Source organism: Pinus tabuliformis, chromosome 7, assembly GCF_031772625.1.
Source record: "Pinus tabuliformis cultivar Carrire ecotype Pingquan chromosome 7, CPIR1, whole genome shotgun sequence".
Classification (NCBI taxonomy): domain Eukaryota; kingdom Viridiplantae; phylum Streptophyta; class Pinopsida; order Pinales; family Pinaceae; genus Pinus; species Pinus tabuliformis.
Genome location: NC_142293.1, coordinates 712,219,192 through 712,245,920, shown reverse-complemented (window position 1 = coordinate 712,245,920; position 26,729 = coordinate 712,219,192). Strand labels below are relative to the sequence as shown.

The 26,729-nt window shown below is 36.2% G+C and overlaps 2 pseudogenes; both read left to right on the top strand.

The window, feature by feature from the left end:
• LOC149249507 (uncharacterized) lies at positions 1-23,802 on the top strand (annotated as a pseudogene).
• Positions 23,799-26,677, top strand: LOC149249506 (uncharacterized; annotated as a pseudogene).
• Positions 26,678-26,729: the final 52 nt, after the last annotated feature.

The window sequence follows — 26,729 nt, the reverse complement described above, 5'->3', positions numbered from 1 at the left end:
ATGGCTCTACATGGTCTGCTTTTATTCTGCACATTTATGGATATCGGCCCAATCAATATCTATGGTGACTCCAAAATCATCATAGAGCACATGAATGGAAAACAATCTATAAAAAACGACAGCCTTTCTGGATGGCTGGGCAGGATTTCAACTTTATGGAAACCTACACTATTCCCTATCACACATATAAAACGTTTGCAAAATGAGCTTGCGGATGAACTATCAAAGAAAGCTCTGCAGTCTCCATGTGGTAAGTGGCAACTGAGCATCACTGTAGAATCCTGCACATACTTCATTCAGCCCTTCTCCATGCCAAGTATATAGCATCGACTATAATCTGGTATGTTTCATGATCCTGTTCATATAAACAATGTCTTATGGCCAGGAAGTTCTATATTTTTGGTGCTCTTTAATATGATATGATCTATACAACAGCTCTCATACTTGACCTAACAAAGAAAGATGTATATTTTGAAAAAATACCTACAGTTTATGGATGCTATGACGGGGAAAAAAATTCCTTTCCATAATGTATATACAGGATTTTATTATAATATAAATACTATACAACTTTTTCTTCTATAAAAAAAAAAAGAAGAAAAAGATGTAATGTCCCGTAATAATAAATAATAAATAATAATAACAACAATAATAATAATAATAAAATAATAAATCGTTAATAATAAATAATAAATAATAAAAATAATAAATACTAAATAATAAAAATAATAAATAAATAAATAATAAACAATGAATAAAAAAATAATAAATAGTAATAAATAATAAATAACTATACTAAAGCTTTAAATAAATATAAATAGAAATAAAACAAGAAAACAGTAAAAAATCAATAAAGCTATCAAAAATAAATAAAACAAGAAAGCAATAAAGTTGCATGTAGACACATGGAGTGTGTGCATGTGGTTCCTTTTCCAATGTTTGCTCTATTTATTAGATGGTGAGGAAGATGGGAGGCATTCCATCATTCCATGATTCCACCATCCATTCTCTTGGGAGAATAGTGTTGTGAGACAAAGGATACCCTGGCAGTAGTACGTTGATTGAGGGCTCGGGGGTGGCCAATTGTAGCAAGATTTTGTGCAACTGAGCCTACGGTTGGGTGGAGAATCATCCCCAAAACCTTGTTGCAGTTAGCAGACTTCAACTGAAATCATAGGTAAGTGTTTCTACTCATAATTTTGAACTTTGATGTTAATTAGTTGATAATTGCATGATTGATTATAAATTACTTGATTAATTACATGTTTATTGTGCGTTGTTACATATGGTATCAAAGCTAGGCTTAACTCTTAGCGCCTATGGGCATCTTAAAAAAAAAATTGGTTTTGTTGGGATTTTTTAACTCGACTTATTTTGAAAGTTACAGGATCGTTACTTCAGGGAGGCCGCATGTCCCTTTTTGGTCTACAAACCTTCGTTGTACACGTAATCTTTTTATTTCAGGGTTTAAAAAAAAAAAAAATATATATATATATATATATATATATATATATAGCTAAAAGCCAATCTAACTCAATCTCAAGCCATTAAAAGATCTGATCTGCTCTTTAGTGAGAGATTTAATAAATAAAATCCTTTGCAAAATTTTCCAGGAATTCTTCTAACATTCATCATGCAAGCCTAGTTAATTTTCTAGCGAAGCCGACGGTTCTTTTTCCTCTTAATCTATAAAATAACCTCAGTGCTTTTGCCAAGCTCTTAATCTATATTATTTTATGGTATTTTGCCTCATCTAAATTAAACTAGATTCACTTCTATCAGACGATCTCATGCATCTATCAAATCCGAGTAGTTGGTCAAGGCTCTATCTTACAATTGTTCTTCTCACACAGTCAAGAGCCCCTGGATCTTTGATATTTATTTCTAAGCCCATCCAAATGCTCCAATTGGTCTCAATCCAGTCGTCTTGTCTGGATTGTTTCCATGTCCTTTTTCACAGTGTTGTCTTCCTCGAAGTCTATATACACCATTCAACTACATGGCTAACATCTGCCTGCGTCAACCATAATCTCATTGGCCTTTCTTTCCTCTCTTGACGTCCTCCAGTGTACCTTGGATATTTTTTTTCGAACTCTGCTTGATACTTCTGCATCAACCTTCCTACAAGTGATTACTTGCTTTTGCGGACAAAGCAATCTTGAATATATCTGTATTCTATCTAGTTTTGTTTTGAGTTACAAAACACCAAAATATTGCAGGCAAAATGTAATTCAAGTTAGCATAGATACTAGCAGATCTTTGTTTTCATTAGCCGAAATTGTATCCAGAGGATTTAGAGAGCAGTAAGATGCATCTGGAATGTTTTTAATTAAATATCAGTGTAGGGGAATATAAGTTAGGTCTTTGAAGTGACTTTTCAGGATAGAGATTTGGTCATCCAAAGCCTTCAAAGGACAATTTTTAATTTTGGGGTATGCTATTATTTAATTGTATGTCTTTATCTGCCAATGTGTCATGAAAATAGATGATATTCCTGAGATTGTCATTCTCTAGTTCAGTCAATTGAATGCCAACCTTTCATTCGTCAGTGGGCTTCCCGGTGAGCCTCAATTCAATGCCTGTGTTTTTTTTCTGAGATCGTGGACCTTGCTTGTTTTTTGCCCCTCACATCTCTCCTACTCAAAGGGTTTTTTGAAGCCTTCAATGCGGCGAAATCAATCCCACGAAGGTTATAATTTAAAATGCCCAGATATTTGCTAGTTATGTTAAATAAGAAGGAATAGTTTGCTCTTGTTTCTTCCATTTTTTTTCTGTAACGACACACTGAGAAACATGCAGCAGGATCAACGCAAAAAAGTAAGTTTATCCACACTCTAAATTTATTTTTTGTTTGCAATTTCTCCTTTGAGATTGAAATGAAATCGGATCTATAGTGGTTCATTTTTTTCAATTATTGTGCATAAGCATATTGTCAGGCCAGGGTAACTCCAGAATGGGCAGAAGAAAACTGATTGATTATTTCATTAGAGAACTATTGTTTATATACATAAATGAGACAGATCAGTTCATCTTCTTGATGACTGTTCACGTTCCAGTTTGCCCATTCTGGAGTTACCCTGGCCTGACATGGTATCAGAGCACAGGTCCCAGATTCCTTGTAACTCCCTTATCTCTGTCCTGAGCGCTCCTCTGTCCTGAGCGCTGCTCTGTCCTGAGCGCTGCATCTGTCCTGAGTGTCATTAATTCTCTGCGCATCAGTTAAAAGTCATTAATTGTCCTGCGTTCCATTGATTCGCTGCCTCTCCACACCAGATGCACTGGCTCTGCAACAGATCATCGAGGACGTTGTGGAAATACTGAAGATTAATCAAAATCCTTCCGTTGAGGAGATTTCAAAGGAAACGGCGTACACGACCCCTTGGATCCTCCGACGCCGACTTGCAGCTCGTTGTTCTCAGGTACATTCCCCCATCGTATGGTATCGTACTCCTTGAGCTTCCCTATGGCATAATCATCGATAGCATTAGCATCTACCGCCTTCTTGCTCTCGCCGGTGACATAATAGATGTTTTTTTCTGCCCCTCTTTCATCCGGGTCTCCGTTGACATCTCTCGTCACGCCCCCGAGCCTCAGATCAGAGCTATTGATAGCCTCACGACCTTGTTCTCAGAGAGTTTGTTGGGCGCTCCTCCGGTGACCTTTGCAACTCTGAGCAAGGCAAGCTCAGCCTTGAGCTCCTTGAGCTGGCTTAACAACTCTGATTTGCTCTTGTTGCGGAGTTCATGAACCTTAATCCTGGCCATTTCGATTCAAATCTTTTCGCAAGTCCGCTCTGCGCCTCGGCTCCTCTCTCTATGGTTGAACCGCAGTAACACCCTCACCAACATGCAACAGCAGCTTTGCATGTGATGACCTGACCCTGTGTCGACATCGCCGAGGGTTATATACACAGAAACAGAGATCAAATGAATGGATACAGCTAACGCATGTATATTGAATATGTCCAAGTCGCCACACCTCAGGCTGGGGAGGTCCGCATAAGATATTGCATGTGGCTCTATACTTGAAGCGGAAAGGATCCAGACGGTCTTTTTCCACGCATTCTTGGACACGAAGCTGCTGGGATAGTTAAAAGTGTTGAGTATTATGCAGTTGATTTTTAACTTCAGTGTATATTTATGATGGCGGTTTTGGTATAGCGTTGAGCAGTTTGTTGAATTCATGATATTACACAGTTTAAATAATTCAAAGCGTTTGTATATCATTCAAAATATTGCGGTGTTTCCAGAATGTTTTATATACCAAAGCATTTGTAGTATTGCATGATATATTGATATATTGAAGTGATATATTAATACAATGAAGTGATATATTGAAGTGATCCCTTGCGCATTTTTTCAAAACATAGTAGTATTGCAGTGATATGTAAAATGAAATGTTGATGCTTTTAGCAAATATTAGAGGGATTTGAAGGCTGTAACGTAAGGATTTTTTTTAGCAGAAGAAATTTTTTACAGAATGCATTCAATCATCTCTATGGTAGGAATAGTTCTCACTGGCAAGGAGAACTATTCTGAATGGTCTCGGATGGTAAAACACACCCTCATCTACAATGAGTTGTGGAAAGGAGTGTGTGTCGGAGAAGAAGACAAAGACCCTGTGCAGCCTACATCAGATAAAGAACTTGTCATTTGGGAAAACAAGAACAGCAAAGCCTATGCATTGATCGCAGCATCTGTAAATGAAGAAGTAAGTCGTCATATTTCATCTTATTCCACTGCCTTTGAAGCTTTACAAAAGCTGAAAGAGCTCTATGACTCACATTCTGCACTTGAAGTTGTTCAGCTCATGATTAAACTCTTCACTCTTGAACTGGAAAATAATGATCCTCTTGCTCTTGCATCTGAAGTAAAGTCTATAATGCATGATATTAAATCCACTAAGGTTGAGCTGGATATCCCTCTTATTGCATTTCTCAAAGCACTCTATCCTACCTACTCCAATTATCTTGAGTCATTACAAGCAAATGGAAATCTTAAAGATATAACCTTTGACTCTCTTGTGAAAAAGTTTGTTGAAAGAGAGAAAGCCTTTGGAAAGAAGACAGTCCTTGAATCTTCTGAAGAGACTGTTTGCCTTGCTCTTAAAGAAAAGCATCCTGCTCAAGATTCTACAAGAGGAAGACGTGGACGAAGAGGAAGAGGAAGATACTTCAAAGGCAGGGGGGGCAGACATTCTCAAGGAGAAAAGGCAAATCTGCATTGCATTCGCTGCAAACGAAATGAATCACATGATGCTTCTACATGCAAGCTACCATGGGACAAAATTGAGCAGAGAAGAAATCAGCAGAAAGGTAAAACTGATGATACAGACAAAGGTAAAGCACCTGAATCCGCTCACTATATTGAGGCACAATGTAACATTGGAGTAAATGAAGATTTGTTTAATGCTTCACTTGCTTCTTCGAAAAATGATTGGCTGCTTGATTCAGGAGCAACCTGTCATATGACTCATAGGAAAGATTTTTTTGAAGATTTCACTGACAATGTTGATGGAGCAGTATACTTTGCAGATCAGTCAAAAATCAAGCCATCAGGGCTTGGCACAATCAGGCTTAAACTGCCTAGTCTTCCAGACTTTCTTCTGGACCATGTTCTATATCTCCCACAGCTCAAGAGAAACTTGTTGTCCCTGGTCCACATCCGCCAGCAAGGTCACTCCATTCATATGTTTGATGGAAAGCTTGAGGTAAGAAAGGCATCTGACCACTCACTTGTCATGAGGGGTATAGAAGAAGAAAGACTTCTTAAACTGCAAGGAACCTCTGCTCATGCACAACATTTCTCATATATTTCTCATCATGAAGAAGGTACACTTCCGTCAAGTTTATTATGGCATGCTAGATTTGGACATTTAAACTATGATAGTCTCCGCTTGTTGAAGAAAAATGGTGTTGCTGGTTTGCCTACAATTCCTAGAAAACATAAGCAATGTGATGCTTGCATTCTAGGAAAGCATAGCAAACAGTCTTTTCATGATTCACATTCAAGAGCACATAGGAAGCTTGAACTCATTCATTTAGATTTATGTGGTCCAATGCCTGTTCCTTCTGCAAATGGAAATAAATATATCATGACATTTATTGATGATTACACCAGAATGTGTTGGGTTTATTTATTGACGAACAAATCTGATGCTTTTCAAACATTCAAGAATTTTCATAAGTGGATTGAAAATGATGCACAATCTCATATTGGGTCTATTCGCACTGATAATGGAAAAGAATATACATCAAATGAATTTGAAAACTATCTTCGCCAACATGGGATCAAACATCAAACAACTGTACCTTATAATCCCCAACAGAATGGTGTAGCAGAAAGAATGAATAGAACAATCTTGAATATGGTACGATCCATGCTTTTCTTCAAAAATGTAAAGATAATGTTTTGGGCTGATGCTGTTCTATGTGCTGCATATATAAAGAATAGATGTCCATCTAGTGCTATAAGAAACAAGACTCCTTATGAATTGTGGTATGGACATGTTCCTTCGGTAAAACATCTCGGGATTTTTGGTTCCACCTGTTATGCTTTAATACCAAAGGTACATAGAAACAAACTTGGTGCTAGAAGTCGTAAGTGTATCTTCCTGGGGTATTCAAACACCTCTAAAGCATACCATCTCTATGATGAAGTAAATAAAAAGTTTGTTGTATCTAGAGATGTCATTTTTCTTTAATCATCCAAATCTGACAGTGTTGTTGAGCGGCAACTTGATCGCTTGGATAGATTCACAAAAACGAAATCATTTCAAGAGTTTGATAATCAGATTCCACATCTTGAAGGGGGGAATGTTCACACCTAATCCTCAGCGGTTGGGTAAACTGGAACGTGAACAGTCATCAAGAAGATGAACTGATCCGTCTCATTTATGTATATAAACAATAGTTCTCTAATGAAATAATCAATCAGTTTTCTTCTGCCCATTCTGGAGTTACCCTGGCCTGACACATATTTACCAAAATTTCCCATCTTCCTTGACCCTCAAATTATGGAGGAAGAAAATAGAACTTCTATTTTTGTGAATTAATGTGTTCGAAGCACAGCCAATATAGCATAAATATAAAAAGAACCTTATATTGCTAATTAAGGTAAGATATAATTCATGCTATTTTCTTAAATTAGCACTCTCAATATTCTCAAATGGATTTGAGTGAAGTTGCCTTTTATGAGGTGTTTCATCTGACATCATCTATTCGAGTTGCACTTTTAAGTCTTGTTTTTCTGGAAGATATTTTTTATTAATGTTCTAAAAACTAATTTTTTAATCTAATATCTGAAATTTTCCATTGTTTACTCTAGATTAAAATGCAAATATACTAATTTTTTAATGTTGAGTCTTTTGCACCTGTGTTTTACAAAAATCTCTTCTTCTGCAACTATTAATCAATATTTCCTCCGTATAGTGATGACACCTTTTTCTGTCCATCAATTCATTTTCATGAGAATTTTGCCTTGAGAATCATGTGATATCATGCTATGATGTTAAACATATCTTGAATGATGGTCATTTCTGAACATTGTAAACAACTTAATTTCACATCCTAAACATTCATCTCTTGTGATTGAACAATACGCCAATTGACATGATTCAATCCACATTGGATGGCATTTTCCCTATAAAAAAATAGCACTATTGATACTGGCATGTTTTTGTGGAGGAACAAATCTTTAATACTGATGTATTTTCTTAACCACTCACCACCGGTTCATTTTACAACACAGTTTACATAATGCTTGAAGTATTTGGATAATTGATGTTGACATTTGTAATATCGTCACTATTTGAAGTGCTCTAAAATAGTGAAATTTGTTCCAATTCACAATGGTATAAACTCTAATATCTTATTACCTTTAGATGATCGTTGTTCACTTGCATCTGTTCATTATTTTATGGTTTCAATCTAATCTAAAAACACAGAGATAACATTCCTTGAATGTTGATCATATTATTCACTAATTATTTGGGTTGGATTGTTGTTCTCATTGTCCTTTAGCGATAGCAGTTTGCTTGGCATTTCTCTGGTCTATTATTGCAAGAACACAACTCTCTGAATATGATCTTCTAACGATGACAACAAATCCTTGATGATTAAGATGTGGTGAACTAATTAGGAGTGCTTACTTAGCTAAGACAGATACCTTTTATGGAGCATCTAAATCATGTTTTATTGTTTAAACTTTATGATACATCTAAATCGTACACTATGATTTCAGTTTAGTTTAATTAACTGTTACGATGTTGAGTATAATGTTACATGAGGTTTTGTGATTCAAGGTTAATTGCATATATTGGATAAAGTTGTCTAAGGAGAAATGGAAAGGAAAAACTTGCAAATTTTCTAATGATGATAACTAATGATAGATCATGTGATTATGGCCAACTTGGTGCTAGATAGAGAGGAAGTGTCACAACAAGGGTAAGAAATCAGTAAGAAGAGGCAACCTATTTTAGAACATAATGGAAGAGTTTGGTATAATCATAACTTGGTACTCTAAAGGTATCACTATAAGGTCTATCTAAGGATGATGCACATAAAGAAGAAAATATTGGCAATCAACTAATGAAGTTGAATAATCATGGTAATAATGAAGGTCATTTTTAAGGAACCTGGAAGGTATGATAAAATAGAATGATTGGAGAAGATAAGTTGTGTGCATGACAACATCTATAACAGTTTTCCCTCTAATGGGAGAGCCACATTGTAAAGTTTTCCATAGGTGACTAACTATATGAAAGAATTATGGATAACAAGATGTATGATCAGGGAATTTTATTATGTTGATGTCTTAAAACAGGAAATGATAAGCGGATTACATTTGGTAGCCATCTTAATGAATTTATTTATCGGGTATTACCCAAGTTGGGGAATAGTAACAACATTTCCAAAGTATATCAATGCTATGCTTTTAAAAGAGGAGGAAAAGAAACCACAATGACTGGAGGTGAGAAATTAAAGTCAATTTAATAAAATAGAATGAAGTGAAGAAGTTTCCATTTTTGAAGCTAGTAGACAGGGAATATTAGGAAATTAAGACTAGGAGAAAAATAAAAATATATCTATGAATATCTGGTAGGAGGAAATGAAGGGATGTTCTATCAAGAAGAAAGTTCTTTTAAGGGTATTGATGAGTGGACCGAGAAACATGATTGGTAATGGTCATAGTGATGATCTACATAGTTTAAAAATGTGAAGAAGTTTTGTTCCCATAGCGTTAAAAGAGGTTGTTTCCACATAACACCACACATTTAAATTTTTCATGGACAATGATGGTAGCAGTGTTTCCCACTGTTTCAAAATCTAAAATAATGATACTATTTAATGAGAAAGAATCTCTTGTCCAACTTGAAGAAGGGTGAATTTACGATAAAGCAATCAAGTGGTATTTAGATAGGAATTTGACGAGATAAGAAAATATTTTTTGTGGATGAAAATAATAATTGTTAAGTGATGTATATATAAGTCAACATGGATCAACAAACCCTCATGCAAGTAAATTAAGCATGATATAAAATTAAATCATGATGACCTAGTGTTTATATGCAATTGCATATAGGGGTATTGGAATTGGTAAGCCAAAGGGTAAATGGATGTAAAACCAAGGGATTTTAATTTTGAGATAGATGATTTAAATAATGATTGTATGACTAGTAATATCTTAACAATGAATTTCACCAGAGTTTCCTTACGGAAGGAAGAATATATGATGAAAGATTAAGACTCAAGATGATGAGGCTCATGTGAAATTTAACGATGTACTTAGATGATTATACGTATGGTGTAAATGGTCAATTTCCTAGTTGAAAGAAGTGGAAATGATTATTGAAAAAATAATTGGTATCTTGATGAAAACATAACACTAATAACACTGATGAGATAACATAGATCCTAGATGGATGTTGAATAATCTTAGTTCATAGTTGAATGTTTGTAAAGTAAATGAAATTGATTTTTCCGATGAATCATGATAAGAATGCTTATAGAGTATTATTCTATATTTGATGAGTATTGAGATGTTTCTCATATTGATGATGATTCATGATATGATGGTATGAAGGTGATCATGCACATGTGGTTCATATTTATATAGTTGCTACAATAGTGATGATAGGCATAGGTATTATGATGTTATGTCAAGATATATTGAAATATTCATTTACTACGTGATGATAGGTATTTAATGTTGAATACTCATGATGGATATGATATGCATAATGTGTCATAGGAATTATGATGCTATAATATGAGGTTTATTGACATGTGGTTCATTTATTATGTGAAGTCATGATATATCTTTGATGCAAATATGGTGATGTTATAACTTATGATGGTATTTCATGAGGTGAAGCATGTGATGGTATTTATTATTTTTATTATTTATTATTCACAGGACTCTACAAATGGGCCGAGACGGCCGGTTTATTTGATGATCTTGTGCGATCCCATACGCACAAGGGAGAATAAGTAACACCATATGGGCTGGGGACAAACTCAATCAACACTACATATGTCAGTGGTTCATTTGTCTTCTGTAGCTCTTGATGGATAGCTCTTGAAGGGCTATGGGACCATCTTGAGGAGGCCAAGTGCATGATGTTCTAGGCTAGGTGCTTGTTATTGGATTGGGATGCCGAAGTCTGGTGGGGGTGTAAGGACTTAGATGCATGGGGCTGTGCGCCTTAGTAGTTGTGGAGGGAGTGGGCCAGCGTTGCGAAATGCCCGGAGTCATTGAGTACCGTACCGGATGCCTACCTTAGCGTAGATGAGGTCTAAGTCGAGCGCGAGCCTTGGGGCCAGCCTTGGACTAGGATACAGACCGAGGAGGCTTATGCCTGGTTCCGAAAGTGAGAAAAATGAAAGAGATTCCTTGGGATTTCCCAGGTGTTGTGAAACTTTCGATGCCTGCTAGTTATAATAGTTTAGCAGAGGGTGTCGGCAACATGAAGTAATAAATAACAAAATAAAATGTTAAATAATTCAACTTAACTTATAAACGAAGTTCCTTAAAGTGGGAGAGTATGTAATGTCCCTTAATAATAAATAATAAAAATAATAAATAATAATAATAATAATAATAATAATAAATCCTTGATAATAAATGATAAATAATAAATCATAATAATAATAATAAAAATAATAAATAATAAATCCCTAATAATAAGTGATAAATAATAAATAATAAATAATAAACAATGAATAAAAAAATAATAAATAGTAATAAATAATAAATAACCATATTAAAGCTCTAAATAAATATAAATAGAAATAAAACAAGAAAACAGCGAAAAATCGGTAAAGCTATCAAAAAGAAATAAAACAAAAAAGTAATAAAGTTGCATGTAGACACATGGAATGTGTGCATGTGGTTCCCCTTCCAATGTTTGCTCTATTTATTAGATGGTGAGGAAGATGGGAGGCATTCCATCATTCCATCATTCCACCATCCATTCTCTTGGAAGAATAGTGTTGTGAGACAAAGGATACCCTGGTAGTAATACGTTGATTGAGGGCTCGGGGGTGGCCAGTTGTAGCAAGATTTTGTGCAACTGAGCCTACGGTTGGGTAGAGAGTCGTCCCCAAAACCTTGTTGTAGTTAGCAGACTTCAACTGAAATCATAGGTAAGTGTTTCTACTCATAGTTTTGAACTTTGATGTTAATTAGTTGATAATTGCATAATTGATTATAAATTACTTGATTAATTACATGTTTATTGTGGGCTGTTACAAAAGATTTGTAAATAAATGTGACATACATGGAGGGTTGTGGGCATTAATCATTGGCATTGAATGTGAAATCAAGTCTGGATAGATGTGATACCTATGGGAGGCTTATTTTTGTTATTGTTTTCTGTTTCCCTATGGCGTAATAACCAGCTTTAACAACCATCCTATTTTCATTAGGTATCTGTTAATAAAAACCGACTACATTGAATCAAGGAGAACTCATCCAATCTATAGTCAATGTCCATTGTTATCTTGTGGGCTTAAAAAACCGACTACATTGAATCAAGGAGAACTCATCCAATCTATATTCGATGTCGATTGTTATCTTGTGGGCTTAACATAAGGTACTTGCCTATACTTTTTTTAATCTTTCAAGCTTTTCAGATGCCTGATTATGTATTCTGGTACATTTTCTTGATGTATCTATTGTTGCTTTGTTGAACAGTGTTAATAAAAAAATATGGGTTGGATGCAGGTATATCTCAGGCGTGAGGCGTGAATTTGGAGGGAATTGGAAGATAGGAATCATTGCCATTCTAGAACTATTATTTTTGGGTATGCATCAGAAACTAGTTATTCTAGGAGTCGTCTAACGAGGCGGAGGAATTTCCCGGACGGCCAAAAGTAGCAGGAATCCAGGGAAAAGAATTTCAAAAAATCTTGTAGAGGCAGTGTTTGAATCGTGTTTTTGATGGTGGAAATGGATTCAGTGCCATCAAAAAAGTCTAGAACACCTAAAATTTTGAAGTTTAACAACTATAACTTGGATTTACAAAAATCCTTGCCGGAATTTCCATAACTTTCCGAGCAACTCCTCCACCTCGTTAGACTACGCGGTTATTCTATTGTAGATTGGTTATCTAATGCAATGAATCCCAACCACCACCTTAAACACACTGATAAACAACATGCTTGCTAATTCAATCACTTCACAGTTGCGATTTTGTTTGTAGGCTGAAGGACTAAAGTCAGAACAGAGGTTCAAAGTGGACCATTCCGCAACACATCACAGAAGTTAAGGCATTTAATGCAGTTTAATAAATAGATATGGACAAACATTCATTTCGCCAGTGTTGCCCACACTCCACAACACTTGCAAGTTCAGAAAACCAATTACTAAGTAAAATCACCCATGTTGTGTATTAAATATTTTCTATGTCATGTAATTAATGTCAAATTTGTATGTTAAGATAAATATGCCAGTGAAAGTCATTTGTAATGTTGGGCATGTTGGGAAAATTAGAAAGCGAGAGTATGTGAGGTAGTGAGGAGAAAATCGTGGAGGAAATATTGGTGGGCGTGTGAAAACCAATTTTACAGAAGTTTACTCTGCAACCAAGTAATGCGTAAATCACAGTAAGTTCGTTGTGTTTTCACTTGGAGCTGCAGCCTCCATTTATCATGTGAATGTAATTTCTTTATGTTTTGACATAAAATATAAGGTGTTGTCGGTTGTGGTATGGTTTTAATCTTACACAAGTAAATTTCCGCAACCTCTTTTATTTTACTCTGTTTTGCCGTGAGTGAACTCTGTGCTTTAATTAAGTCCCTGTGTGGTTGCATATCCTTGCCCCAACCTAAGAATTACCTTTCCGCAACTGAAGTTGACCTTGCCTACTTTGACGCAACCGATTTCTGAGCTCCTTTGCCCTCGTAAATTTTTTCTAACATGGTATCAGAGCAGGTTAAATATTGTTAATGTAAAAACAATTGTTTTTACTAGCAATTAAAAATTGTTTTGAGGGTAGATTTTTTTTTAACATATTTACCAGTAGGTAGAAAGCTTTTTTTACACTCAGAAATGGAAACATCAAGCACAAGCTTGACTAATTCTCAAATACCTCAATTTAATAACAAAAATTATGATTATTGGGCTATTACAATAAAGACCCTGTTTTCGTCTCAAGACATTTTGGATTTGGTGGAGAATGGTTTTCCAGAACCATCAGATGCAGCGACATACAATGCTTTGTCTCAAGCAAAAAGAGATTTGTTAACGGACAACAGGAAGAAGGATTCAAAAGCCCTGTTCTATATTTTCCAAGCAATTCATGAAAGTATTTTCCCAAAGGTTGCAGCAGCAACAAAATCCAAGCAAGCATGGGACACCCTCCAAACAGCGTACAAGGCATGGAAAAAGTGAAGACAGGAAAACTGCAAATGTTGAGAAGAGATTTTGAAACACTTTGTATGAAAGCGTCTAAGAATGTAGACTCGTTTTTTACACATGTAATTGGGTTGGTTACTCAAATCAGTCTCATGGTGAGACACTTGAAGAAAGGAGAATAGTTGAGAAAGTTTTGAGAAAATTACCAGCAAGGTTTGATGCCATTGTTGTGGCCATAGAAGAGACAAAGGATCTCTCACAATTCTCAGTGGATGAGATTCATGCATCACTGATTTCTCATGAACATAGACTGAATAGATCAACAAGCTCCTCATTGGATCATGCCTTCAAGACACAAGTTTCATTTGGTCAAGGTCGAGGTAGAGGAAGATCATATGCTAGAGGAAGAGTAAGAAGCCCACATAAAGGTGGAAGAAGCAGCAATCAAAATCCAAGTCAAGGCCCAAGCGAAAATCAAGCACAAGGTCAAAGGTATGATAAATCTCAAGTCCAATGTCATCACTGTAAGAAGTATGGTCATTATGCAATTGAATGTAGAAAGAAGCAATATGACATTAGTAACAAACCAAGTGTAAATTTCATAAAAGAAAATCAGAACCATGATAGCATGTTTTTAGCTTGTAATGTAGCACAAGAAAAACAAAGTGATATGAGGTATATAGATTCAGGGTGTAGCAACCACATGTTAGGGAACATAGAAATGTTTTCCAATCTAAATGAAAGTGTGAAATCTGAAGTGACATTAGGGACTAATAGCAAAGTCTCTTTCATGGGAAGAGGAAGCGTTAATATCTTAACAAAGAAGGGAGAGAAGAAGTACATCTCAGAGGTTTACTTTGTCCCCGATTTTAAACATAACCTCATAAACATTGGACAACTCATGCAAAAGGGCTACAATGTCTTTTTCAAGAATGATGTATGCACAATTTTGGATAGGCCTCCAAGCAAATAGCTAATTGCAAAGGTTCAGATCACAAACAATAGAATGTTTCCCCTAAAGATAAAATCAGATTTGAAAGAAGAAGGTGCACAAGCACAACTATCAATGAACTCACAAGAGGATGGAAGAAAAGAGGCAGCTGTCACACAAGTGAACTATCAAGCGAAGGTAAAAGATAAAAATTGGTTATGGAATTTGAGATTTGGACATCTCAACTTTGGAGATTTGAATTTGTTGCATAGGAAAGGCATGGTGAAGGGTTTGCCACTCATAAAAAAACCAAACAACCTATGTGAAAGATGTACCTTGGGCAAGCAACATAGAGAGACATTTCCAGCAGGAAAGTCAGTAAGGGCAAAGGCACCTTTGGAGATTGTCCACTCATATTTATGTGGACCAATGCAGACACCATCAATTGGTGGCAACCACTATGTATTGACATTCATAGATGACTACACAAGGAAGGCATGGGTCTATCTCCTAAAACAGAGAAGTGAAGTGTTTGAACACTTTTGCCAGTACAAGGCTCTTGTTAAGAAGCAAAGTGGACACTACATCAAAGTCCTCAGGATTGACAGAGGTGGAGAATACATCTCAAATGATTTCCTTTGTTTTTGTAGGGAGCATGGAATTCACAAGCAATTTACAACAAGGTATACACTGCAGCAAAATGGTGTGGCGGAAAGGAATAATAGGACCATTATGGAAATGGCAAGGAGTGTTGAAGGCAAAGCATTTGCCAAATGATTATTGGGCTGAAGCTGTCACTTGTGCAACATATATCTTGAATAGATGTCCAACCAAAAGCGTCCAAAACATAGTTCCTGAAGAGGCATGGAGTGGAAAAAAGCATAATGTCACTCACATGAGAGTCTTTGGTTGTGTGGCGTATGCACATGTCCCGGATGAGTTGAGGAAGAAGTTGGACAACAAGTGGGAGAAATGTATATTTGTTGGATACAGTGATAAATCCAAGGCATACAAACTCTTCAATCCATTAACCAAGAACGTCATAATCAACAAAGATGTTCAGTTTATAAAAGATGAAGCATGGGATGGAAGTTTAGAGAAGACAGTCAATGTCAAAGCAAGTGTACCACATGAAGATAAAGAGGAATTGGCAGCAGCAAGTAATTCCTCAACAATGACTCCCTCTACTCCTATTCAAGCGCAACAAAGAAGGCAGCAAGGAACACCATCAACAAATATTAGGATAGCGTCGCACAGTCAAGCAAATGCTTCTCCAAGCATGCCGTAAAGTGCAACACCAAGTGACATGTCAAGCCCATCTTCAACAAGCATAAGAAGACCAAAATTCATAAATTTAAATGAAATTTATGAGCAAGATGAGGTTGATAGCAACGATGGTCTGAATTCATTATTTGCTTTGTTTTGTCATGTAGATGACCCAATCCACTTTGAAGATGCAGTCAAAGAATAAAAATGGGTTGCGGCAAAGGAGGAAGAAATCGAAGCAATAGAAAGAAACGACACATGAGATTTAGTGAACCTTCCGAAAGGAAAACAAGTCATTGGAGTGAAGTGGGTCTATAAGACCAAGAGTAATGTTGATGGTAAGATTGAAAGACACAAAGCAAGGCTAGTTGTCAAAGGATACAAGCAGCAACATGGAAAAGATTATGAGGAGACGTTCACACCAGTCGCGAGGATGGAGACGGTGTGTACAGTTGTGGCGATTACCGCACAACATAAATGGAAAGTGTATCAAATGGATGTAAAGTCAACGTTCTTGAATGGAGTAATGAAAAAGGAAGAGTATGTTGCGTCTCTGCTTGGTTATGAGGTAGAAGGAAAAGAAGACAAAGTGTATCGGTTGAAGAAAGCTCTTTATGGGCTGAAGCAAGCACTGCGTGCATGGTACAACAGGATAGATGCTTATTTGTTGGACAATGGTGTCGACAAATGTGACGGTGAGCCTACTCTCTACATCAAAGAAAATGATGGTAAGATTCTCATTGTTGTCTTATATGTAGATGATTTGATTTTTACAAGCAGTGATGATTTCCTCATCGCTGATTTCAAACAAGTCATGAAGAATGAATTTGAAATGATTGACTTGGGGTTATTAAGATATTTTTTGGGCATAGAAGTAAAGCAAATAGAAAATGGCATTTTTATCTCTCAAGCAAAGTATGTGGTAGATATTTTGGAGAGATTTAATATGCAGAACAACAAGCCTGCACCAACTCCAACTGTCATGGGGTTGAAGTTGAGCAAAGAAGATTGCAGCAGCAATGTCAATCTGACATTATACAAAAGCATGATATGTAGCTTGATGTATTTGACCGCCACTAGGCCGGATATAATGTATGCAGTGAGCTTGGTGTCGAGGTTCATGGAGACACCCAAGGAAACATATTGGCAAGCAACGAAAAGGATTCTAAGGTATGTCAATGGGACAAAACAATATGGCGTTTTGTACACCGCAACAGATAATTTTAGACTAGTTGGTTACACCGACAGTGATTGGGCAAGAAGTGTCAATGACAAAAAGAGCACGTCAAGATATGTTTTTCATTTGGGTTCCGGAACCATTTCATGGGCCTCCAAGAAGCAGCGAATAGTTTCATCATCAACAACAGAAGCTGAATATGTCACTGCAACAGCAGCAGCGTGTCAGGCAATTCGGATGAGAAGGATGTTGAGGGATCTTCGCTACCAAGACAGAGCGACAATTATTTTCTGTGACAACACCTCAGCAATTGCATTGTCAAAGAATTATGTGTTTCACAAGAGGACCAAGCATATTTATGCTAAATATCATTTTATCAAAGAATTGATTAACAATGATGAAATTGTGTTGCAGCACTGCAGGTCACAGGAACAATTTGCTGATATTTTCACAAATCCATTGGCACATGAAAGTTTTGTTTATCTCAGAGATAGTTTGGGAATCGTCAATGGCAGCGGTTGTTATTAAGAGGGAATGTTGGAAATAATAATCCCAACCACCGCCTTAAGCACACTAACAAACACCATGCTTTCCAAGTCAACCACTGCACGGTTGCAATTTTGTTTGCAGGCTAAAGGACTGAAGTCAGAACAGAAGGACAGAAGTCAAAACCAAAGTTCAGAGCGAACCATTCCGCAACACATCACAGAAGTCAAGGCATTTAGAGAAGTTTATTAAATATATATGGGCAAACATTCATTCCGCGAGTGTTGCCCACACTCCACGACACCTGCAAGTTCAGAAAACCAATTACTAAGTAAAATCGCCCATGTTGCTTATTAAATATTTTCTCTGTCATGTAATTAATGTCAAATTTGTATGTTAAGATAAATATGCCAGTGACAGTCATTTGTAATGTTGGGCATGTTGGGCAAGTTAGAGAGCAAGAATATGTGAGGTAGTGAGGAGAAAATCGTGAAGGAAATATTGGTGGGCGCCTGAAAACCAGTTTTACAGAGTTTTACAAAAATTTACTCCGCAACCAGTGATGCGTAAATCACAGTAAGTTCGTTGTGTTTTCACTTGGAGCTATAGCCTCCATTTATCACGAGAATGTAATTTCTTTATGTTTTGACATAAAATATAAAGTGTGGTGAGTTGCATTATGGTTTTAATCTTACACAAGTAAATTTCGGTAGCCTCTTTCATTTTACTCTGTTTTGCCATGAGTGAACTCTGTGCTTTAATTAAGTCCCTATGTGGTTGCGATATCCTCGTCGCAACCTAAGACTTACCTTTCCGCAACTGAAGTTGACCTTGATGCGTAAATCACAGTAAGTTCGTTGTGTTTTCACTTGGAGCTGCAGCCTCCATTTATCACGAGAATGTAATTTCTTTATGTTTTGACATAGAATATAAAGTGTGGTCAGTTGCATTATGGTTTTAATCTTACACAAGTAAATTTGGGTAGCCTCTTTCATTTTACTCTGTTTTGCCATGAGTGAACTCTGTGCTTTAATTAAGTCTTTGTGTGGTTGCGATATCCTCGCCGCAACCTAAGACTTACCTTTCTGCAACTGAAGTTGAACTTGACTACTTTGCCGCAACTGATTTCTGAGCACCTTTGCCCTCGTAATTTTTTTCTAACAGTTTTTTCATTTTCTTGGGAGATGTTTTTTTTAAGATTCGGTGTTAGGTCCTATTGTTATTTGTTTATGGATCATAATGGGTGGCACAATTGTGTTAGGGTTTCTTTTTCAATGATCAAGATCAAGGGCTTACAATCCTACCATCAAATGTGTTTCTATTTCCACCTTCCACAAATCCCTTTTGAAAAGAAATCTTAAAGGGCTATCACTTTTAGAACATCGAACCTCTACTGAATTTACAAACCCTGCTCCTCCTCCCACAATGAGTTCAAAGAACTACAATTGGGACATATTAAAAACATGATACCATGTGCTACAATAAAGAACTTTTAGTCCTCCCTGTTAGTAAAATCATTACAGCTAGACCTTAGACGATCTTCTCATGGCATTGCTTGACCTATTCCAATGCAATGTTTTTTGTTTTCAAGATCTGGTCTAATTGCACACAGGCTTTACACAGACAAAACATTTCCATAGTCTCTTTCCAAAAACCATCTTTCAGGTATCGAGGATTAATGTACTATGTACTAATGTAGTGCTAGGTTAGAAGATCTTTTTGCAAGATAGCCACGGCACTGTTATTATACAAGCATGTATGGACAAAATATATTCTGATTTCACACTTACATATCAAATATAGGGTTTTTTTCAACATTGAAAAGCATATAGGCATAGTGGAATAAAACCTAAAACATTTATGAGAGATTCCTTATTTAAATGTCGTCTGAATTATAGAAAGATTTCATAGGCAAAACGAGTCACAAAATTTACTATTTCACTTTCAAAACTATTTTTGCTTTTTCAAGTTCGTTAACTTCTCATAAATATAAATCAAAATTACAGCGTATATGCACTGGGAATGCTCTTTTATATATGGTATGTCCATTTTTACGTATGGGAGAAAGCAACAATTAGGCTTAACAACGAATTCACTAATGTTTTGTGCTTATTGAATCCACAAAATGAGAAGAGAAGAGTGAAGAGAAATCCACAAGGATCTGGAGGTCCCATTTCTAATAATACATATGGTGACCTCTAAACAAAACTACAATAATAGAAATAAAAACGATTTAGCAAATTTCTTGCCGGAGAAGCCACTCAAGATAAATAATATTGCATTAGTTTTGGACTTTGCACAACATTAGCACTTGTTAAGAATATGTCTATTTGATTCAGTCACACATACTCTCATGATTAATAGTGCACAAAAACACGAGCCATTGGGAGGACCAGCCATATCTTCGGTTTGTTTTTTTCCATGCTACACTTGTTATTTATGTTCAACTATTTTCTTAACAATGGTAAAGATTCTTTATTTTTATGTGTTCCAACGTAAAATAATTTAACGAATCAAAATCATATAATACAATATGTCAAATTGCTTATCTCTAAAAGGAAATTAATATTTGATGTCACCATGAGCATAATGGCTTTGAAGCTCAATAATCATTGATTTTCATTTTCTTGGAAATATTAAATTACTCTTATATACCTATTTAGATTTCCTTTTATGTTTACAAATTATTTTGTGCATTTTGTTTTTCTATAAATCCTTCTAATCATGGTAGTAGAATCCGTTGCAAATTTTATGTATAATGCTTACATTTCATATTTCTTACATTTACTCTTGACCCATGTTGGATATACTTTAATTTTCAATTATCTATCAACAAAAAATATTAAACAAATTTTACATGTTGCAATATCTTCTCAAACACAACCCAAAAGTCCTACATCTATTAATTCAAAAAACATGATATCTAGAAAAAACATGATATCTAGTATAGACTTTTTCTTCGATGTCAATTATGCCATTTTATAACACAAAATCCATACATTTATTTTTTAGTATTACATTTTGTTATGTTGATCTATTAAACAAAAGCCACGTGGCAGTGACATTACGTAGTGTACTGGTTGGATATGTGATTAACTTTATAATTTTACCTTATATACAAATTTTATTTCAAAATTTAACATTGTTATCAAGAATTTATAAGGGAATCAAATTAGATTATTTAAACCATAAATATAAATTTGGTAAATAAATATTAAACTAATTTTTAATAGCAATTTATTTTCTTGCATATAAAAACAATTTCAAAATATTATATCTAAATTATTGAAAATAAATGTTAATATTCAAATCATCATTGAGAAAAGTATTCCACGTCCTTAATAATAATAAGAAAGAAAATAATTATTTTATAAATAACATGTTAATATAGATTTTAAATTAAACATTAACATAATTACTTAATTTGTAATTAATAAATATCAATAAGAATTAACAAATAATCCTACCACCTTCAATAACTTAATTTAAATCCATGGCAAATGAATTGAATATATGTGACAATTTTTTTCCCTAAATCCTAACATTTATACAATTGATTTTTTATTAACCAAATTAAATATAACATTTTAACATACATTCTTAAAAGCTCCATTCTTAACTTTTTGAATTTTGATTATATATATTAACAATTTAATATTTTTTTAATACTCTATTTTTTTATTTGTTACTATGAGTCTTGAGATGATTGTCACTCCAGTAACTTTTTCACCATAACTTTTTCACCATAGAATACATTAATAGAACATTGTACATTTATCTATTCTAAATTCAGTAGGCTCACTAATACTATTTTCAATATAAATATAGTCATTAATTTAATAATATAAATTCAAAAATATTATTTATAAATTTTTATCAATAAATTATCATATTCAATTCATCATATGGCCCAAGAAGCTTTTTCATGTTAACAACATTAATACAAATTAATTACGCCGAAGGCATTCTCTCTATGAACTTCGGTGCAAACACTGTTCATTGCAACCAATCACAATCCTTCGTTTTCGTCGTCCTTTGTTGAGTAAAAAACTTGTGCGTGGAAAGAGTTTTGAGACGTGTTTCTTGACTGTAGATGGTCAGCACAACACCGTTGCTTGACCGCAGATGGCTGCCACAACACCCTGACGCATATCAACGTACACGAAATTGGTTCTCGCTTTGATCCCTCACATTGATTCCTTCCTTCAACATTTCCACACTCTTGTTGTTAGATTCCTGCGGTTCTCGCTTTGATCCCTCACATTGATTCCTTCCTTCAACGTTTCCACACTCTTGTTGTTAGATTCCTGCCGTCTAATTCGACAGCGAATATTTGCCTGTTAGAAAGGAGTGGGATCAAGAACTACTGGAATATCCACCTGAAGAAGCGCTTGTTGTAGATGGGAATCGACCCCGTGACGCACAAGCCCAAGTCCGAATCAATTATTGCACCCGGTGCTCAATCGTCCAGTGGGTCGTCGAATCTGAGCCATATGGCGCAGTGGGAGAGCGCGCGCCTGGAAGCTGAATCGAGGCTGGCACGCGAGTCCAAGCTTAGGGCCAGGGGCCTCTGGTCTGCCCACTTGAGAAACGTTAATGCGAGCTCAGATTTATTCAGTCGATTGCGGAGAACCAGTCCACGGTTCGAATCCGATAGGGAAGAATCAAAGATTCCCGGGTTGAGCTCTGCTGGGGGCTTTGATTGTATGAAAATAACACAGAAATGGGACAAGTTCCAGGATTTGAGGTTGGGAACTAAGTTAGACCAGTGCAATTTGTCTGCTTTGGGGGGTTCATTGGGTTGTTTTAATGCACTGGAGAATGAGAACTGAGCTAGTAAGACAAGTTATCTTGGCCTTTCTGCAACAAGCTATGTGCCCTTCTGCTCAGGGAAGCAAAATTCTATTTAATGAGGCCAAGAAGTTGGTGGAGAGCTAGAAGAATAGGCACGTCACCCTTCACTGGAATATTTATCACATAGACCAGTCTGAGAATTGTGATGAAAAGACAACCTCATCTGGTCCACTGACACCTCTATCCATCCCATCTCTGTCCGAAAAATTTACTCCGTCTTGATCGCTGATCTCCCTCCCATCCCCTTTGTCTTTCCTGTTAAAATCTGGAAGGCCCCATGCCCCCTCAAAACCATCATTTTCTCTTGGCTTCTCTTCTCCGATAAGAATCTCTCCTGGGATGTATTGCAAAGAAAAGGTTGGCACGGCCCAGGCAGATGTCAACTATGCCTACAGGAGTGCGAATCTAACTACCATATGTTTCTTATCTCTCCTGGGATGTATTGCAAAGAAAAGGTTGGCACGGCCCATGCAGATGTCAACTATGCCTACGGAGTGCGAATCTAACTACCATATGTTTTTTCAGTGTCCCGCCTCCCTTGCAATCTGGTATGACCTCTCATTGCATTTTGGTTTTCCTCACTGTTTGTTTTCCTCTGTTCAGGATGTTTTTTCTTGGTGGGGCGTTCAATGCCCCAACTGGCAGGCTCTATTCTGTCTCACATGCTGGAATATCTGGACATGGAGGAACAAGCGCATCTTCCAGGCCTCCTGCCTGCCGCTTGCCTCCATTCTTCCTTCCATTTTGGGGTCTATGCCCACTCAGATTTAATTGGCTCCCTTGGCCTTTCTCATTCAGTCATTGGGTCATCAGCGATCCATTTAATTGGATCTGTCGTCTTCTACAGCTATGGGCCTTCATCAGGCGCGGATCTTAATCTTCTGATTTTGTGTCTGTGTTAATTGTGTCATATGGTTTTTCATTTTCCTCAGTTTATACAGGCTTCGGGCCTTTCTATGTAAGCTCTTTCTGTCCGGCGACTGGGGTTTCTCTATTGCGCTCACATGGTTTATACAATATGCACATCTCATACAGACAGCCCCTTATACTCTGATGGTCTGTCATCTTTTGCATTTCACTCTCAGATATTGGCTGCGGCACTGCTACTTCTGCACATTTGGTTTATGTTTGTATGCTCTCCATATACAGATTTTCAGATTGAGACAATGCGTCTTCTATGTACCCAAGATCTTTATATTTTCTCAATATATATATATCCTGATTTTTCTTTCTGGAAAAAGAGAATTGTGTTGAAAAGAAACCCACTATAGTCTCTGATAAAGTTCGTAGCGATGTCCAGAGCTGCAACCATGAAGAAAATGTCGAGCCAACCGATAGCCATCACGAGCTTCTGTTGTCCTTTGTTATGTTAAATGACGGGAATTTCTCCAATGCGAGGTCAGATGTTTTCGAGCTCACCAAAACCGAACAGGGCGCTGATGCCAGTTATGATAAAGTGGGGAATTCTAACAATATTCTTTTCGAGTTTCAACACATTCATTCCGATGAAATTAGTAGCAGTGGTGGGTTCAAGTCTGGTTCGAGCTACGATGGTTTTAACGTTTATATGCTTTTAGATCTGGTAGTGACTCCCCCCTAATGGCCATGCTAACTCTGGCTGTGGCGATAATCGATCCCTGAGCGAGCTGTCTGTTGACGATAATAAATAATACTGGAGCCATATGTTCAGTGTGTAATTCTCTTCCTAATGGCAACCATAGTGGAGTTCAGAGTATCTTCTAGGGTCATTTTATTGTCTAAAATTAGGTTGAGATTGAATGAAGGTGTGCTCAGTTTGTACACGAGGATTTATATATTTTGTAATGCAGTTGTGTGGGGAACTATGAATGGTATATCCATATCTTCGTTCTCGGAATAGTGCGTTGTGCGCCATGTGCGTGTTTTTGGCACACTGTTTGTAAATTGTAATTGCAAACTGTGTTCAGCATAGGAGCAGAGATGAAGTGTTTCTAACGGAAAGGGTGGAATTTAATCCCTTATAAGTTAAAGCTTGAATCCATATATTTGTTGGGAATAATTAAATTATATTCACATATTATGGGATGTATTTAGAGCTGAATGTATGTTAGTTCTCAACTCTTTAAATTGTTGGATTTCATAAAAACCATATAAATGGTTTTGTAATTATATGGAATAGTTTGAAATTTACTGATTAATTTGGTTTTGTAATTATATGAAATAGCGAATGATTGTCCAAAGAAAGCCTGTTATTTTCCCTGTTAAATAAAAAAATGTCTTCGTGGTCATGTAGAGGCTTCTTTACTTTCTCTGTTGGCATAAAAACACATTATTATGGCTAGCCATTACTTCATATTGGAGAAAAACACAGAGTTGGGCATAGTTTTGTTGTCTTTGATGCCAAGTTTGTGGATAATTACCATTTTTACTCACTCAGTCATTTTGTCAAAGGACTTGAGTTGATGTTTCTATTGATTGTGTACAATTTCTATGGCCAATCTCTCATCTACTCTCGCTTATCTCTTTATCACTTTTTCCATGTGGTTTATGGTCGAGACATGGCTATTTGCAAGTTTCCTGTTTAATCCTTCTGGATTTGAGTGGCAAAAAATTGTAGATGACTAGACAAATTGGAACAAGGGGATCAACAGTCGTGGAGGTACTGGTGTGCCACAGGAAAAGAGTTGGGAATCCTGGTGGGATGAAAAACATGAGCATTTCAAGTATTCAGGCTTGCGGGGACAGATTTGGGAAATCTTGTTATCACTTAGATTTTTCCTTTACCAATATGGAATTGTTTATCACTTAAACATTGCACATTGTAACAAAAGTGTTCTAGCATATGGACTATCATGGTTGGTCATTGCAATTGTTTTAGGGGTATTGAAGACTCTAGCGAGGGGAGGCAAAGGTTCAATGTAGATTATTAACTCATTTTCCGACTTCTGAAAGGTCTTTATTTATTGGTTTCGTTTATGTTTTCATTATTTTCATAGTTGTGGCTTACTTGTATTCGACTTGTTTTCATGTTTCCTTGCATTCATACCTATTCAACAGACCTTGTTGTAGATTGCACAAACTTGCAGACCTCTTTTACTTAATTATTACTTTCCACATTCCCACTCCTCCTTTCGGCGTTCCTTTGCACCTTTTAGTGTAATTGCTAATTATTTATTTATAAGAAAAAATATATTGAATGGGTGCGAGCATGGCTTTCATGTTGCAAACGCATATTTTCGACTGCTGCGAACTAATTTTACATTTATAATTTAATCGGTGCAAAAGACCAAGATCTGTAATATCCAGTGACTTCTTCAGCCTAGTCCTCATTGTTCCAATCCCAAAAGAGGTATCCCAGTGATGATCAAGTCATCCACATGGAGTACAATCACCAACACATGGTCATCTACCCTTCGAACAAAATCATTACTCTCGGACCCACACCTCACAAATCCTGAGTTTATAAATAATTTATCAATCTATCTATAATTTAATCGGTGAAGCAAAAGAGGAGATTATTATATTTAGAAATACGTTTTAAACTTATTTTTATTGTGAATTTTAGGAATATTTTCAAATCTATATGAGATTAAAAAAGTGACGTCAAACAAATTGATCCTCCTTGAAAAGATTGTCAAAATCAGCAATCTCAAAGATGACATCATTGCCAAAATCTGCAATCAACATGAAGATGCATGTAATACGCTTTATTCATGAGGATGCCCTAAATTTACAGATTAATTTAACACGATGAACAGAGGATGAAGGTATAAGTGATCACGATGGATGAAAAAGAGAAACATGTAATTTTAACCAGATTTGGTATCGCCTTCTCAGTATGAGAAACTTCAATCTTATGTGACACGAAAAGCAAGCCGGCCGCAAGCTTTATAATTGTCGGCATTTTGTTTCAAAGACTTCTCTGACTGGTTCATCTGCATACTATTTCTTGATGGTGGTCCTGAAATAGGCACCGTGGTTCATGATGCATACTATTGCATGGAAGATGATATTCATAGGAATGGCCATGGTTATTGGACAATGGCCGAGAGCCTGATCAAGTGCCTGGACACGAATGTTACCCAACATTAATAAATAGACAAATAGCCCCCAGGGATGGTTATGTAGTTTTGAGGTTTACCTCTGGTGGTTATGATCTCAACCTATACTAAGGTTTAGA